Source organism: Apium graveolens, chromosome 2 (assembly GCF_009905375.1).
Source record: "Apium graveolens cultivar Ventura chromosome 2, ASM990537v1, whole genome shotgun sequence".
Classification (NCBI taxonomy): Eukaryota; Viridiplantae; Streptophyta; class Magnoliopsida; order Apiales; family Apiaceae; genus Apium; species Apium graveolens.
The window spans coordinates 191,419,036-191,434,776 of record NC_133648.1 but is presented as its reverse complement, the minus strand read 5'-3'; positions in this window follow the sequence as shown (position 1 = coordinate 191,434,776).

Below are 15,741 nucleotides of genomic sequence, written 5' to 3'. Positions count from 1 at the left end.
TTGAAATATTATAAATATCCCGAAATTAATAAAAACATAAATTTTGAGATTTTAGAACAATTTTAAAAAGGCAATATATACCCGCTTTTATCAATTAAACGAATCGACGTGCGGGTGAAGTTAATCCCAAATATTTCCAAAATAATTTTAAAATTCTCGGAATATTCCCAACTTGAATAAATATGAATTTCATAATTTTTGAAGAATTCTGAAATTAAATACAAATTTTATGAATAGATGCAATCTGAAAATCATACAGGGCTAAATAATAAATGAAATATTGATTTTTAAATTTTATAAAATCCTAAAAATAATTATTGTAAATATAAAACCATAAAAACAACTTTAGAGACAAATATTTATACAAATAAATTTGCATTAATCCAATTTTAATAGTGAAAACAATTCAATACAATTCACTAATTAATTACGAGGACAACCCGGCACACCATAAATCACACCTACCTAATAGTAAACAAGACCAAGCTGACAAAAACTATACACATATCTTATTTATTTAATAATTCCATAATTACACATTTAAATAATACAAAAATACACGAGTCGTTATATGTTCCTTGGAACTCTGAGAGCTTAGTGACTTAAAGGTCCTGAATGAATTTCCCACCGCATTGTTTCCTCACGGTGGTGGTTGGGAATAAAAGTATAAGTTTTGTTTAGGCAGGTCCATGAATTGCCCCATAGGAGTACTGTCCTGATTCTCCCTATCTTTCTCGACTTCTGTTTTCTCAGTATGAAATGTTTCATCCTTCTCCCATAATCGGGGTTATCTTATACGTTAAAATCCTTGTTTTCCACTTCATTATGTTATGGGTTCCTTCTTTCTGGATAGCGACCTCCCTGACTATCACATTCAGGGTTTTCCCTAAATCGTATTCCTCAAACTATGTCTTTCATCTAAGATCTCATCTTTAAGCTCTTGAATGTTTGGAACCCATATTCTGTAGGAATACCTCATTATTCCCTTATCATCTTTCTCGGTATTAATCTCTTCTCCAGTCATTGGCTCACTTCCTTCATTCATCACTTTTTATTGGCACAATATGATCTTTTTCTATAATTCGGGTTGCATTGCAATCTCAAACAGCTTTTCGGTACCGGCTCCGGTTACCTTCACTTCTATTTCCATTTTCTCAAAATCTCTTATCAACTCTCCCGGAAAAATTATCATCTTGAGTCTCTCCTTTCTACTAAGGGCGTTAGCCACCATATTGGCTTTCCATGGATGATAAAGAATCTCATAATCATAATCCTTGATTAGCTCTAACCACCTCCTATGGCGTAAGTTAAGCTCTTTCTGCGTGGAAATATACTTGCGCTCTTATGGTTTGTTAGGTCACACAACACTATAGAAGGGGGTTGAATATAGTGTTTATACAATCAAATCGATTTCAACACAAGTATGTAACAAAGATCGAGTATATTTAAATAGACTCTATTACAACAGAATTGTTATTCTCTCTCACTGATGAACAATATCACTAAGAGCTGCTAGGTTAAAATATATAATCTTCTCGATAATGATAACATATCTAGTGTAAACACTAAGTTGTGTTTATATAGTACACAGTTAAAAGATATCTTCTAATTGATACAGAATATAATTATCTCTCCTAAAATATATCAATCAGATATCCTCTACAAGTCTTCTATTCTTTTAACTCTTTATGCATATCTTCTTTTGTTTTAGTCCAGATCTTCTCCTGTAAATCAGCCGCATTCCTTATCTGAAGTTTCCGGCACTTAAGTCCTGATATATATCTTCTGACGCCTTAAGTTCTGACTTCAGTAAGTTCTAATTTCCAGTAAGTCCTGATAAGTCCTGTTGTTAAGTTCTGAAAACTAAACACAAATCAGATTAGACATGACATGACATCTCAGATATATCTAACAATCTCCCCCACCTTGTAAATTATGAAAAATATACAAGTTAATAGATTTGATGATATCAAAAATATTTAAGTACAAATTCAATGAGAGTTTAATTAGACAATTAACTACAACTTACAGTCCTTGTAGCTTTAACCAATCTTACTGAGTCAATTTGAATCCAAAGTGATTCTTGACAAAGTTTGATATCAGCTTTTCTTCTTTATTCCTCAGGACTTGAGCTATTATAGCTTTGACTTGCTTCAATTCTTCACCCTGACTTCCAATCTGGTAGATTGCAGTCCTTAATGCTGAGATGTGATTTCTTTTTAAACCATCACCAAGTCTGATCACCCTTGGATGAGAAGAGTCTTTATTATACCACATACATTTCTCTTTCATAATGACTTCAAGTTTAGCAGAATCCTTCTTCATTGGAATTTCACTTCCATCATCTTCAACTATGTTTGGAATGAATTATGTAACCCTTGAACCAGAAATTCTTACCTTATCTCTTATGGTCTTCATTATGAAATTTGACCATCTCCTGGTAATCTCAGACTTTATCTCTAAAAGATAATGAAAGAATTGAAGTTCTTTCAGAGATTTGTTCAGCACATCTAATTCTGACATTTGATATGTTCTTCCATCTTCAAGAAATAGAATCAGATTTTCTTTGACATTATGTTTATCATGAGCATCCAGTACCACTTGAACAGATATAACCTTACCAAGGTATTTCTGTGTAACATCTTCAAGAGGTTTGTTAATCAATAAAAATGGATCTCTAGTAAGCACTTCAACTCCTGTCTTGATTTTGTCTTCATCAGAACCTAGTCTAGCTCTGTCTCTTGCTTCTATGCCTTTCAATCCAACAGTCATGAAATTAGATTGCAGCTGGATTTTCTTAGGATCTGATGGATTAACATTCTTCCATAGGAGTTTTCTCTTATCAGTAAATGTCAATTTATTCAAATCAACTTGAGCACTATCAGAGGTTGATGTCTTGATGACTTGACCAGAATTTGATGTTTCTTCTGTAGCTTGCTATTCTTCATTCTGAACAACTTGAGCTGTGTCAGATGTTGTTTTAGATTCTTCAGTTATCTTCCTTCTCTTCATAGTTTGAGCAGTCTCATCTTCTGTAGCAGCATCATCAAATACTTGAACCAGTTTGCATACAGGTTTCATCAGGATTTGAGGAATCTTCATCTCCCGTGGCTTTGTTGGTTCATCAATTTTTCCTTTCCCCTTATCTTTGGGATAAATCTCAACTTGTGATCTTGTCTTGGGCTTTGATGTAATAACCCCTAAATTTTGGACTTTTTGTAACCCTTATGAATAGTGATTTTGCTGATTATGCTGAATAAGAAAACTTTTCACGCCTCACCTTGTAGAGGTTCTTTTATTGTTATTCTGAGATCTTATTAGTACTCTATATGGTATATAAGTGTATGTAAAGATCGTCAGAATCCAAATTCGAACACTTTGATTTTTCTCGAAAATCCACCAGATACCGAAAGAATTGAGTATAAGGTAACGGGATAAAAAGGATTTAAATTCAAGGATTATAAGAGGGGATCATAAAAGGAATATAATGTATTGAGAAAGGTTAAGGGAACCCAAGTAATAAGATCCCGGGTATGATCCCTCAAACGATAAACGAGAACGAAAGTTAAGCGAACCGTATAACAGATCAGCGATCATTAGCCAAGTAATTAGGAGTTAATTAAAGAGGTTAATGATGATGATGTCATCACACCAACAAGAAGAAGACAAGTGTGGGAAGATGACATAAGTGGATGACATAAGCATGACACAATGGAAAGGAATTGTTGGTTGATTATAAGCCACATAAATTTTACCATGGTAAAAGGTTAATTAACAACAAAAACAAAGCAACCAAGCCAAAACAAATCAAAAGTACAAAACACAAGTTGACTTTCACTTTCCAAGCAAAGAAGCTCTCGGCCTTTGTCCATTTCAAGAAAGAAGAAAATCCAAATTTAAGTTCCAAGCTTTGTTAATTAGTGAGGTAATTATCCAAGGTTCCTTGTACATAGATATAGATATCCTATAAATCTAAGCTTCCAATTCCTTCACAATCTCTTCCAATAATTCATGGAAGAAGAGAGTGAATAGTGTTTTTCAAGAACTTGAAATTTTGATCTTGTGTTTTTGTTTAGATAAAGCTTTAGTAAGGATTTTCCAAGGTTGTTTCAAGCTCATTAGTTACTCCTACTCACAAGGAAGGTATAATCTCTTAACCTAGCCTTATTATTGAATGTTAAGAGTTTGTTCTGAGTAGTATAGTTCATGAGAGGCATGATTATTGTATATTTAGAGATTGGTTGGTTTTGTAATGTTTTTGGAGTTGTAAATCTTGATTATTAGTTAATGAACTTAACTATAAGCTTTTAGTTCATGATTGAGAGTAGTATAAATTGGAAATCTTGAGATGTTGGGGCTGTTGTAGTAGAGTATGGATGGATTTTGGTTGTAGTAATGATTGTGGTATTGATTTTGAATTGATTTGGAGTTGTACAAATTTGGTAATCGCTAAAGTATAGTCGTCGTAATGCCCGATTTACTTTAGACTGTTTTTGTTCTTAACTTCAGGACCCGTGAACTCACTGTTAGATTTTTACCATTGCCATTTTTAGATAGTTCATGTTACGAGCTTTGTTTTGATATGTGGTTCGCTTGAATCCGATGTACGGTTTAGGAGAAACGACCGTTTCAAGTAACGGCGTTTCGCGAACGAACCATTACCCCTCACCTTACTTTCAAACCTTGGTTAAGGCCCTTAAATGACAAATTGGGGTATGAAACAATTATGTAAAGTGGATTAGGCAGTTGGTAGTGTACTCCCGAAAGAATCGCCTCAAAATTCTTAATGGTTAATTTATTAAAAATGGTGGAGCCGAGGGTACTCGAACGACTTATGTGATTCGTTAAGCGTAGGAGTGACCATAAGCGAACGTTAGGGTTCAATTGGTTAAAGTCTAGTTTCTTAAGCGACCGGGGTTTAATTCCGACCTATATTGTTGTTCATAGGTTGTCGGACCCACTCTAAGCTTAAGTCTATCCGGGAGCACTCAGGCAAGTTTTCTACCCGTACACTGTTGTTGTGATGTATATATGTATATGTATTATCTTGTGATAGATGCATGATGGTTAATTAGAAAATCTTGCAATATATTAGAGCATGCTGATATGGTTTATATGCATGTCTGTTTCGTAATCTTGATATCTATCTGTTGATTCCAATGCTTATAATTGCATAATACCAATGCTAGAGATAAGCAGTAGTTGCGTTTACCCTTAGTATAGGGGACCCAAAGGCGAACATTTTCTAAAACCAGGAGTCGATGTTCCCGAGTATATTATATATATTTATATAGATATATAGATATAGTTTTCAAAACTATTAATCGAAAAAGGTTTATTCGATAACTTTATTTTTATTAATGAATATTACTTTGAATATTCATTCGAGGACTTATGACTCGGTTTATTTTATTTAATGAATATTATCTTGAATATTCATTCGAGGACTTATTGAAAGAGATATGTCCTAAGTCCAATCATGTATGAGGATTTAGGAATAACTTTTATGTAATCTGTTTGATTTCACTGATATTAATAAAAGGTTTGTTTTGTTTTTATTGGGGGCTCTATCTATTTAAATGTTTAAATAAGATATACCACAGTTTAGAGTAAAGCTTTTTATGGATTGTGATGAGATCATAATAATGAGACCTAAAAGATGATAACTCTAAACTTAAATAGTTCCTGGTCGTAGGATTATTAACTGGTAATTAATAATCCGCAAAGATCGGTACATACTATGCTTGCTTCATTATGAATGATGTATGTTCTCAAAGACATTTGTGTGGTGACACTATAGCTAGTATGTAGGTGCTTATTATAGAATAAGTTCACTGAACATGACTCACACAGCTGAACAACTGATGGAGTTCACTCACGTGTCAGCAGTTGTTCATATAGTGATAGTTGTACAAGTATCCTTAGACTTGAGGTCATCATAGTCATCTTGTGTACACTGAACTATGCTTTGGTTTAGTTCTTAGTCTCAAGGGACAATTATAAGGGTTCTACTGGGTATAAGAATTTGTACACGAAGATAGTGTATGATCAATAAAGGATCTACCCCTTCCAGTGTAGGAAGAGAATGTTCAATGCTGATCCACTTATGCTAGTTCAGGAATCTCTGGCTAGAGTGAATGAAATTAGAAAGGAGTTTCTAATTTACATTAAATAGAACTAAGCATAGTGAATGGGAAAGTAAGTGATTAAATAAGATAGGCTTGACACAAGTTCCATGCCTTGTATTTCATCGTGACATTGCAGGGTAGAAGGAATTAATTGTACGGTAACTACTCACTAAATAGGTTCTTGGTATTCTAAGCAGTGAATTCGTATTATCCGGATAGTCGCGATATGCTGAGAAGTATCCCTCACGATGTAGAATAAATATGATTAATTATTTAATCATATTTAATGAATTAGAGAATTTATATAAATAATGATAAAATAGTTTTATTATTATTTATTTCTACTACCAGCTTAATATTGAACCTACAAGGTCACACCATAAAAGAGAATGATTTAATGGTGGAGGAATTAATTAATAATGGCTGATAATTATTTATTTATGAAATAAATAATTAATTGGAAAATTTAATAATTGATTAAATGAGATTTAATTGATTATAAATTAATTAAGAAAAGGTTCTTAATATTATTAATTAAGAATTTAATTTTTAGAAATTAAATCAAGAGAGAGAATTATTTTTAAAGTGTTTAGAAAAAGGATTAATAATTAAAAGGTTTTTTAATTATTAGTGAGAATAATAATGGGTTAATAATAATAATATTTTATGGGAAAATTTTCAGCTGAAAATTTTGCCTATAAATATACTATTATAAACCCTATTTTTTGCCTCAACCAAAAAGATTTACAAAAATCCTAATTCTCTCCATCTCCTCCTCCTTCATTACATCATTTTCTTGGTGGATACCGGTGGAGTGCTTCACACTTGAGGAGCAGCTGCTAAGGATCTCCGTTCATCGTTCTTGGATCGCTATTAAAGACCTCCATCTTTCCATTAACGTAAAGTTTCTTAAGGTAAACATACTGAACTACGAATTAAATATTATTTTTCGCATGGATCCTGCGGAGGGTTTCGGTTTTTTTTTAAGATTTAAATTCACATTTTCGCTGCGTTTATGTGCTAAAAACCCTTCAATGGCATCAGAGCTACTTGCGAAAAGTTTTTAATTCATTTATGTGTTTAACTGTTTTCTTTATATGAGCATGTACGTGATACGCCATGATTTGATGTTGATATAATATGCTTATATATGTATGGTTTTGAATATATGATATTCATGTGAGTTGTATTATCATAAGATGATTATGTAATATGTATATTTACTGAAATATACATCATTTATGTTTGTTCTAATTATGAGAATCATATTAGATACGGATTCTGAATTGGTTGCTGTAGATTTGCTGAAATCTGGGTCTGGTGTCCGATTTATACAAACGAATACCCTATTCCATAGGTAAACGAGCGTCTGAACAAAACGGATAGCTGAAGCTATCAACGACTCGTCTGTAAGGCGTTTGACGTCGTTTACTGCCCGTAAACAGTGATTCTTATTTTTCTGATTCGATTCTGATTTTTCTGATTTTTGTCATATTTTCTTTTTATGATTAGATCGTGGATAATATGATATGTTAAGATCATATTATGTGTTTTAACATGCTTTTATGTGTTGTATGAGCATGGTGGATGGTTATGGCATTTCGACCTTAGTGTAATGGTTTTGGTTTTGGTTTTAAATATGACTTGCATGTCGTCAATCTTTGTAATCATAAATCTCGAATGTAACTCGAGTTATTCTTGTAAGTTCATTAGATTAGTTTTACTTTCAATCATGTAATGTAATTGAAGACTCAAGAAGGCTATCCAATGGAGGTGATACAAAGAAGAAGACGAGGCATACAAGAAGTCTAAACAAAGAAGAAGACTTATGTAATAAGTAGTTATATTTATTTCCATCACCATATTAGATTGACCTTGATCTTTATCATGAGCTTGATAAAGATCACATAGGATGGGGCCATAACCAAACACATTTACTTTATTGCACTTTACATTTACCTGTTTATTTAATTTTATATATGAGATATATGCCTATGTTTACCATGCGATGATAGATATCTGTGAACTTAAATCAATATAAGGCGTGCTCTAGAAAATCTAGAATAGGAATCGTTTCTTGCCTTAACAATAAATATTATGAATACGATCATGAGATTCTTGTGTTTATGAAACACGTAATTGAATATGAATTTTCAATATTGAGAGAAAGGATGATTCTGTCAATAACAGATTTCTATCTGTAAGAAAGGGTTATTAAGTGACGCCTCTTGACAATGCTCCACCCGATCTGGGAATCATCTGATTATCGATTATTAATTTGAAATATTTAATTTAAAAGGAAGAATCTCTTTATAATATGATTATGATTGTAACGTAATATAATCCCTCTAAAATTAAATAATATCAAGTAGTAATTGGCCAATGACACAACGGGCTTGTGTCGGTCAAAGCCTTCCAACATGGTAGAAAGTGGTTCTTATTTTTGAATCATTGTCGTTTCGTGCTACAACCGAGGGCTTTGATTTCGAAATAAGAAATACTTGTCTATTACATAGAGATGTGTACATTGAATTAGAATCTAAAGGTCGGTACGTGCTACAGCCGTGGGCCGTTGGAGACTGATTTAATTGTACGAAATATTGGGTTAGACTTGACTTAGAATATTGAGTTTGTCGTGCCACAGCCGTGACTCAATTATTCAAGAGGCTAAACTTATATTAGGTAATAACATAAGATGTAATTGACAAGAGTTGTCTGCCTATTGAACATTACATGACGTTTCGTGCCACAGTCGAGGTTGTGTGATGGAGTGTAGGATCCCTATTCCCACTAGCATTATGAATGCTTAATTTTCACTTAGGGGGTTGAAAAAAAATTAGATAAACTAGTGGGGGACACTTATGAATAAAGACCCGATTCATATAGTGTTTTGAAATGAAATTGAATATTTGCTAAGTGTTGTTATGTGTTTATCATTTACAGATTTACTATATTCGTCATGTCTTCTGCACTATCACTCCGGAGCATACTAAATGCTCACAAGTTGACTGGTCCTAATTTAGCTGCTTGTTTTCACTGTAACAAGTTGGGGCACTGGAAGAGGAACTGCAAGGTTTACCTTGCAGAATTGAAGAAGAAGAAGGGTAGTAAGACTACCGCTTCTGATTCAGGCATGTTCATGATCGAAGTTAATATGTCACTAGGTCAAATTTCTACTTGGGTATTAGATACCGCCTGTGGTTCTCATATTTGCAATTCGTTGCAAGGACTAAAGGGAAGTAGGACTCTTGAAAAAGATGAGGTGATTCTACGTATGGGCAATGGAGCAAGGGTTGCGGCCATATCTGTAGGATCATTTAGTTTACATATGCCTACGGGCAAGACTATTATTTTGAATAATTGTTATTACGTTCCCTCTATTGTGAGGAATATTGTTTCTATTCCTATGTTGGATGTGGATGGTTTTTCATTTATTATTAAGAATAATGAATGTTCTATCCTTAGAGATAATGTTCTTTTTGGACGTGGCATTTTAAATAATGGTCTGTATGTATGTGACGTAGAGCATGATTTACTTCAGATTGAACAAACTAATAAAAGAAAACGAGATGATGACAATCTGACCTATTTATGGCACTGTAGGCTAGGTCATATTAGTGAAAATAGACTGCGGACATTGCATAAGGAAGGGTTACTTGACCCCTTTGATTTTGAATCATATCCTACATGCAAGTCTTGTCTATTGGGTAAAATGACCAAATCTCCATTTAGTGGACATGGAGAGAGGGCTGCAGATTTGCTATGATTGGTACACACAGATGTATGTGGACCAATGTCTACGAAAGCCATGGGTGGTTTTTCATACTTCATTACATTTATAGATGATAGATCTAGATTCGGATATGTGTATTTGATGAAACACAAGTCTGAAGCCTTTGAAAAGTTCAAAGAATATAAACATGAAGTGGAGAAACAAACTAAACACAGTATTATAACTCTTCGATCAGATCGAGGTGGTGAATACTTGAATGGAGAGTTTCTAGATTATCTCAAAGAAAATGGTATAGTCTCCCGGTGGACTCCTCCATATACTCCACAGTTAAATGTGGTATCTAAAAGGAGAAATCGAACTTTGTAAGACATGGTTCGGTCCATGATGAGCTATGCGAATCTTCCAGTATTCCTATGGGGTTATGCATTGGAAACCTCAGCATATTTACTGAATAAGGTGCCTTCCAAATCTGTTCCTCAAACACCATATGAGATATGGAAAGAAAGGAAACCGAGTCTTAAACACGTTAAGATTTGGGGATGTCCAGCTTATGTCAAGAAAGTTGACCCAGATAAGCTGGAATCTCGATCCATAAAATATAATTTTGTGGGATATCCTAAAGAGACTTTGGGGTATTACTTTTACACCGATCATCGGGTGTTTGTCTCCAAACATGCTACCTTCTTGGAAAAGGAGTTTATCCTTGAAGGAAACAGTGGGAGAAAAATTGAACTTGATGAAGTTCAAGAAGCACAAACTACTATGGATCAAGTGGAAACACCTGTTCAGACTAAACAACCTTCTGTGGAACAGCCCATTCGTAGGACAGGGAGAGTGTCTCGCCAACCTGAGAGGTATTATGGCCTTGTCATTGAGAATGACAATGAGTTGTCAATCATTGATGATGACAACCCTGTGACCTATAATGAGGCTATGAGTAGTGTTGACTCAGAGAAATGGCATAGTGCCATGATATCCGAAATGGAATCTATGTATACCAACCTAGTGTGGACTCTGGTTGAGGCGCCTGAAGGTGTTAAGCCTATTAGGTGCAAGTGGGTATACAAAAGAAAGATTGGAGCGGATGGCCAGGTGGAGACCTATAAGGCCAGGCTCGTGGCAAAAGGATTCAAATAATGGCAAGGGATTGACTTTGATGAAACTTTTTCGCCTGTAGCCCTGTTAAAATCAATTCGGATTTTTCTTGCGATTGCTGCTTACTACGACTATGAGATCTGGCAAATGGACGTGAAAACAGCCTTCCTCAATGGGGAACTTGAGGAGGAAGTGTATATGACACAGCTAGAGGGTTTTCTTTCCAAGGGAAATGAACACCTAGTGTGTAAGCTGTTGCGAACCATATATGGTTTAAGGCAAGCTTCTCGTAGATGGAACATCCGTTTTGATAAGACAATCAAAGAGTTTGGTTTTATCAAAAACATAGATGAACCATGTGTCTACAAGAAGGTTAGTGGGAGCGCGGTAACATTTCTTGTATTGTATGTGGATGACATACTTCTTTTAGGAAATGATATACCGATGCTACAATCAGTCAAAGTATGGCTATCAAAGAACTTCACCATGAAGGACTTGGGAGAAGCATCCTACATTCTCGGTATAAAGATCTATAGAGATAGATCTAGAAGAATGATAGGTCTTACCCAGGGTACATACATCCAGAAAGTGCTTATAAGGTTTAGCATGGAAAACTCCAAAAGAGGTCTCATACCGATGAGCCATGGAGTGTCCCTTTCCGAAAAATGTCTCCTAAGACACCTGAGGAAAGAGAGCGTATGAGTAAGATTCCTTATGCTTCAGCAATAGGATCTATCATGTAAGTGATGTTGTGTACAAAGCCTGATGTTGCTTATTCAATTAGTGTGACGAGCAGATATCAGTCCAATCCAGGTGAAGACCACTGGAAAGCAGTGAAAAACATCCTTAAGTACTTGCGAAGGACTCAGGACATTTTTCTTGTTTTTGGTGGTGAATCTGAGTTGAAAATAGAGGGTTATACTGACTCTAGTTTTTAATCAGAAAGTGATAGCAAATCCATGTCAGGGTACGTGTTTACTCTGAATGGTGGTGTAATTCAGATTGTTGAAAGAGGAGATGTCAACGTCGAGAGAGTTGACACACATAACAACGTAGCAGACCCACTCACAAAGCCACTTTCTCAGTCACTTAGATCATCATAAAGGCAAGATGGGTATTAGATACCAGAGTGATTGGCTTTAGTACAAGTGGGAGATTGAAAGAGATATGTTCTAAGTCCAATCATGTATGAGGATTTAGGAATAACTTTTATGTAATCTGTTTTGATTTCATTGATATTAATAAAAGGCTTGTTTTGTTTTTATTGCGGGCTCTATCTATTTAAATGTTTAAATAAGATATACCACAGTTTAGAGTAAAGCTTTTTATGGATTGTGATGAGATCATAATAATGAGACCTAAAAGATGATAACTCTAAACTTAAATAGTTCCTGGTCGTAGGATTACTAACTGGTAATTAATAATCCGCAAAGATCGGTACATACTATGCTTGCTTCATTATGAAGGATGTCTGTTCTCATAGACATTTGTGTGGTGACACTATAGCTAGTATGTAGGTGCTTATTATAGAATAAGTTCACTGAACATGACTCACACAGCTAAACAACTGATGGAGTTCACTCACATGTCAGCAGTTGTTCACATAGTGATAGTTGTACAAGTATCCTTAGAATTGAGGTCATCATAGTCATCTTTTGTACACTGAACTATGCTTTGGTTTAGTTCTTAGTCTCAAGGGACAATTATAAGGGCTCTACTGGGTATAGGAATTTGTACACGAAGATAGTGTATGCTCAATAAAGGATCTACCCCTTCCAGTGTAGGAAGGGAATGTTCAATGCTGATCCACTTATGTTAGTTCAGGAATCTCTGGCTAGAGTGAATGAAATTAGAAAGGAGTTTCTAATTTATATTAAATAGAACTAAGCATAGTGAATGGGAAAGCAAGTGATTAAATAAGATAGGCTTGACATAAGTTCCATGCCTTGTATTTAATCGTGACATTGAAGGGTAGAAGGAATTAATTGTACGGTAACTACTCACTGAATAGGTTCTTCGTATTCTAAGCAGTGAATTCGTATTATCCGGATAGTTGCAATATGCTGAGAAGTATCCCTCACGATGTAAAATAAATATGATTAATTAATTAATCATATTTAATGAATTAGAGAATTTATATAAATAATGATAAAATAGTTTTATTATTATTTATTTCTACTACCGGCTTAATATTGAACATACAGGGTCACACCATAAAAGAGAATGATTTAATGGTGGAGGAATTAATTAATAATGGTTGATAATTATTTATTTATGAAATAAATAATTAATTGGAAAATTTAATAATTGATTAAATGAGATTTAATTGATTATAAATTACTTAAGAAAAGGTTCTTAATATTATTAATTAAGAATTTAATTTTTGGAAATTAAATCAAGAGAGAGAATTATTTCTAAAGTGTTTAGAAAAAGTATTAATAATTAAAAGGTGTTTTAATTATTAGTAAGAATAATACAGGGTTAATAATAATAATATTTTATGGGAAATTTTTCAGCTGAAAATTTTGCCTATAAATATACTATTATAAACCCTATTTTTGCCTCAACCAAAAAGATTTACAAAAACCCTAGTTCTCTCCATCTCCTCCTCCTTCATTACATCATTTTCTTGGTGGATACCGGTGGAGTGCTTCACACTTGAGGAGGAGCTGCTAAGGATCTCCGTTCATCGTTCTTGGATCGCTATTAAAGACCTCCATATTTCCATTAATATAAAGCTTCTTAAGGTAAACATACTGAACTACGAATTAAATATTATTTTTCGCATGGATCCTGCGGAGGGTTTCGGTTTTTTTTTAAGATTTAAATTCACGTTTTCGCTGCGTTTATGTGCTAAAAACCCTTCACTTATGACTCCGCTTATTTACTAAATAATATTCTTTATTTTATTAAAGAATAATGTTTCGATAATCAAACTTATTTTTTATTATTCAAATAAAGATCGTACTTCGTATAAGTATACCTTTGGTTATTTATTATTCATTTCAAGTATGAGTTTTAAAACTTCTACTTCAAATTATTTATATAGAGATTATCCTTATGGGAATATTATTTAAATAATAATATTCAGATATTTTCTAATATATCGGGACTGATTTACTTCATTAAATCAGCATTACTCCAAACATTTTTAAAAATGTTTTCGAGTCTTCAAAATGATTTTAAAAGTTAGAGCAGATCCCAAAACTCATTTTTATATTTAAGATCTTCCTTTCAATGGGGATTTAAATACTCGCTCAAAACCTGAGGGATCCGGCTCTGTGGTGTATTTTATATTCGCAACGAGGTTGCTGTTTTGATAAATGAATTGATTACTTACCCAACGTTCGGGAAGTAAGTCCATCTATTGAGTCGGCATAAGCAACATGGGCTCAGTGGGCGTCCATTAAAGTGTAAGTGGCTCAGTGGGAGTCCATCAAATGCGTAAGTGGCTGAGTGGCAGTCCAGCATAAGGTCCTATTGCGGCCAAGGCGATGACCAATGGGGAATTCGTCCGTTTACTAGTAGAAAAGGTTACTTATTGGTATCTCTGCCTAATCAGCAAGATATCAGGTTTATGCCAAGGTTTTCTCCTTTCCAAATTCATTGGATATTACAACTCTGTTTATAATTTTCATAACAGAGGTTTTCAAGAAGTGTATGAAATGTATATATATATAGGTGTATATATATATCGGGACTTAATGAAGTATCTCGTAACTTCATTATTTATAATGATATTTCAAGTATTGAATCTATTCAGATCTTATCTTGTAGTCTCATCTATGTGATGAACTTTTGAAACGGATTATACCTTGAACGGTGGTAGTTCAAGTAGTATTCGGAAAAGATATATGTATATTGGAGTATCTCGTAACTTCACCTTTTCAACTTATATCTGGTTAATGATTATCTTATACATGACAAAGATTTTCAGAAAAATGTTGAGACAAGGTTAGATATATGAGATCACCTTGCAACGATATTTTTATACAGTTATAAACTGGAACTCTGCGTATATTATGCGTGGCAGAGGATTTCAAAGATTTTGAAAAGTATATATACATATATACTAAATATTTTGCGACTTGGTCCCATTAAGAGGTCAAACTTGGTCCAATTCTTCTTGACTAAGACTTTCATGAGTGCTATGAGAATGCTCATATATTGTAAATCTTTATACATATTATTTTGGTGGGCTTGTTGTTCACCATTGCTTTTTTTTCATCACACAACAACAGATAGACCAGATGAACAGGATCAAGCTCCCAATTCGTGAGCGGCTAGGAAACGTTCCGCAGTTTCCTGTAAGGCGTTGATGCCTTTGTAGCTGAGGTAGGAACTAGCAATAGGCTAGGCTTTCAATTCTTGATGTACCAGACTTATGTATATTTATGAATTGTAATAATGGAAAAGAATATGTAAATTATTTAGAAACCTTTTTTAAGGTGAAATGGTTTATAATTATGGAATGAAATGACTTGTGTTATTTTGGTATTCATCTCCGAGACTATAACTTGTGGTGTGTGTGTGTATATTGTGGGGTCACAGTACGCATTAGTTGGTTGACTGTTAAGATTAAGTATGGATAAGGGAAATGGAACTCGTGACAACCCGGATCCCCGACCCCGGATTTGGGGGTGTTACATTTGAAGCCTCAGAATTTGACTTTTCCTTGATCACAATGCCTTTTGCCTTAGGCCTTGGAGGTTTCTTTGCATCAGAAGCTTTAGACTTTAGATTTGTCTTCTCAGCTGCAAATCTAGCTTCTTCCTCCTTAAGATT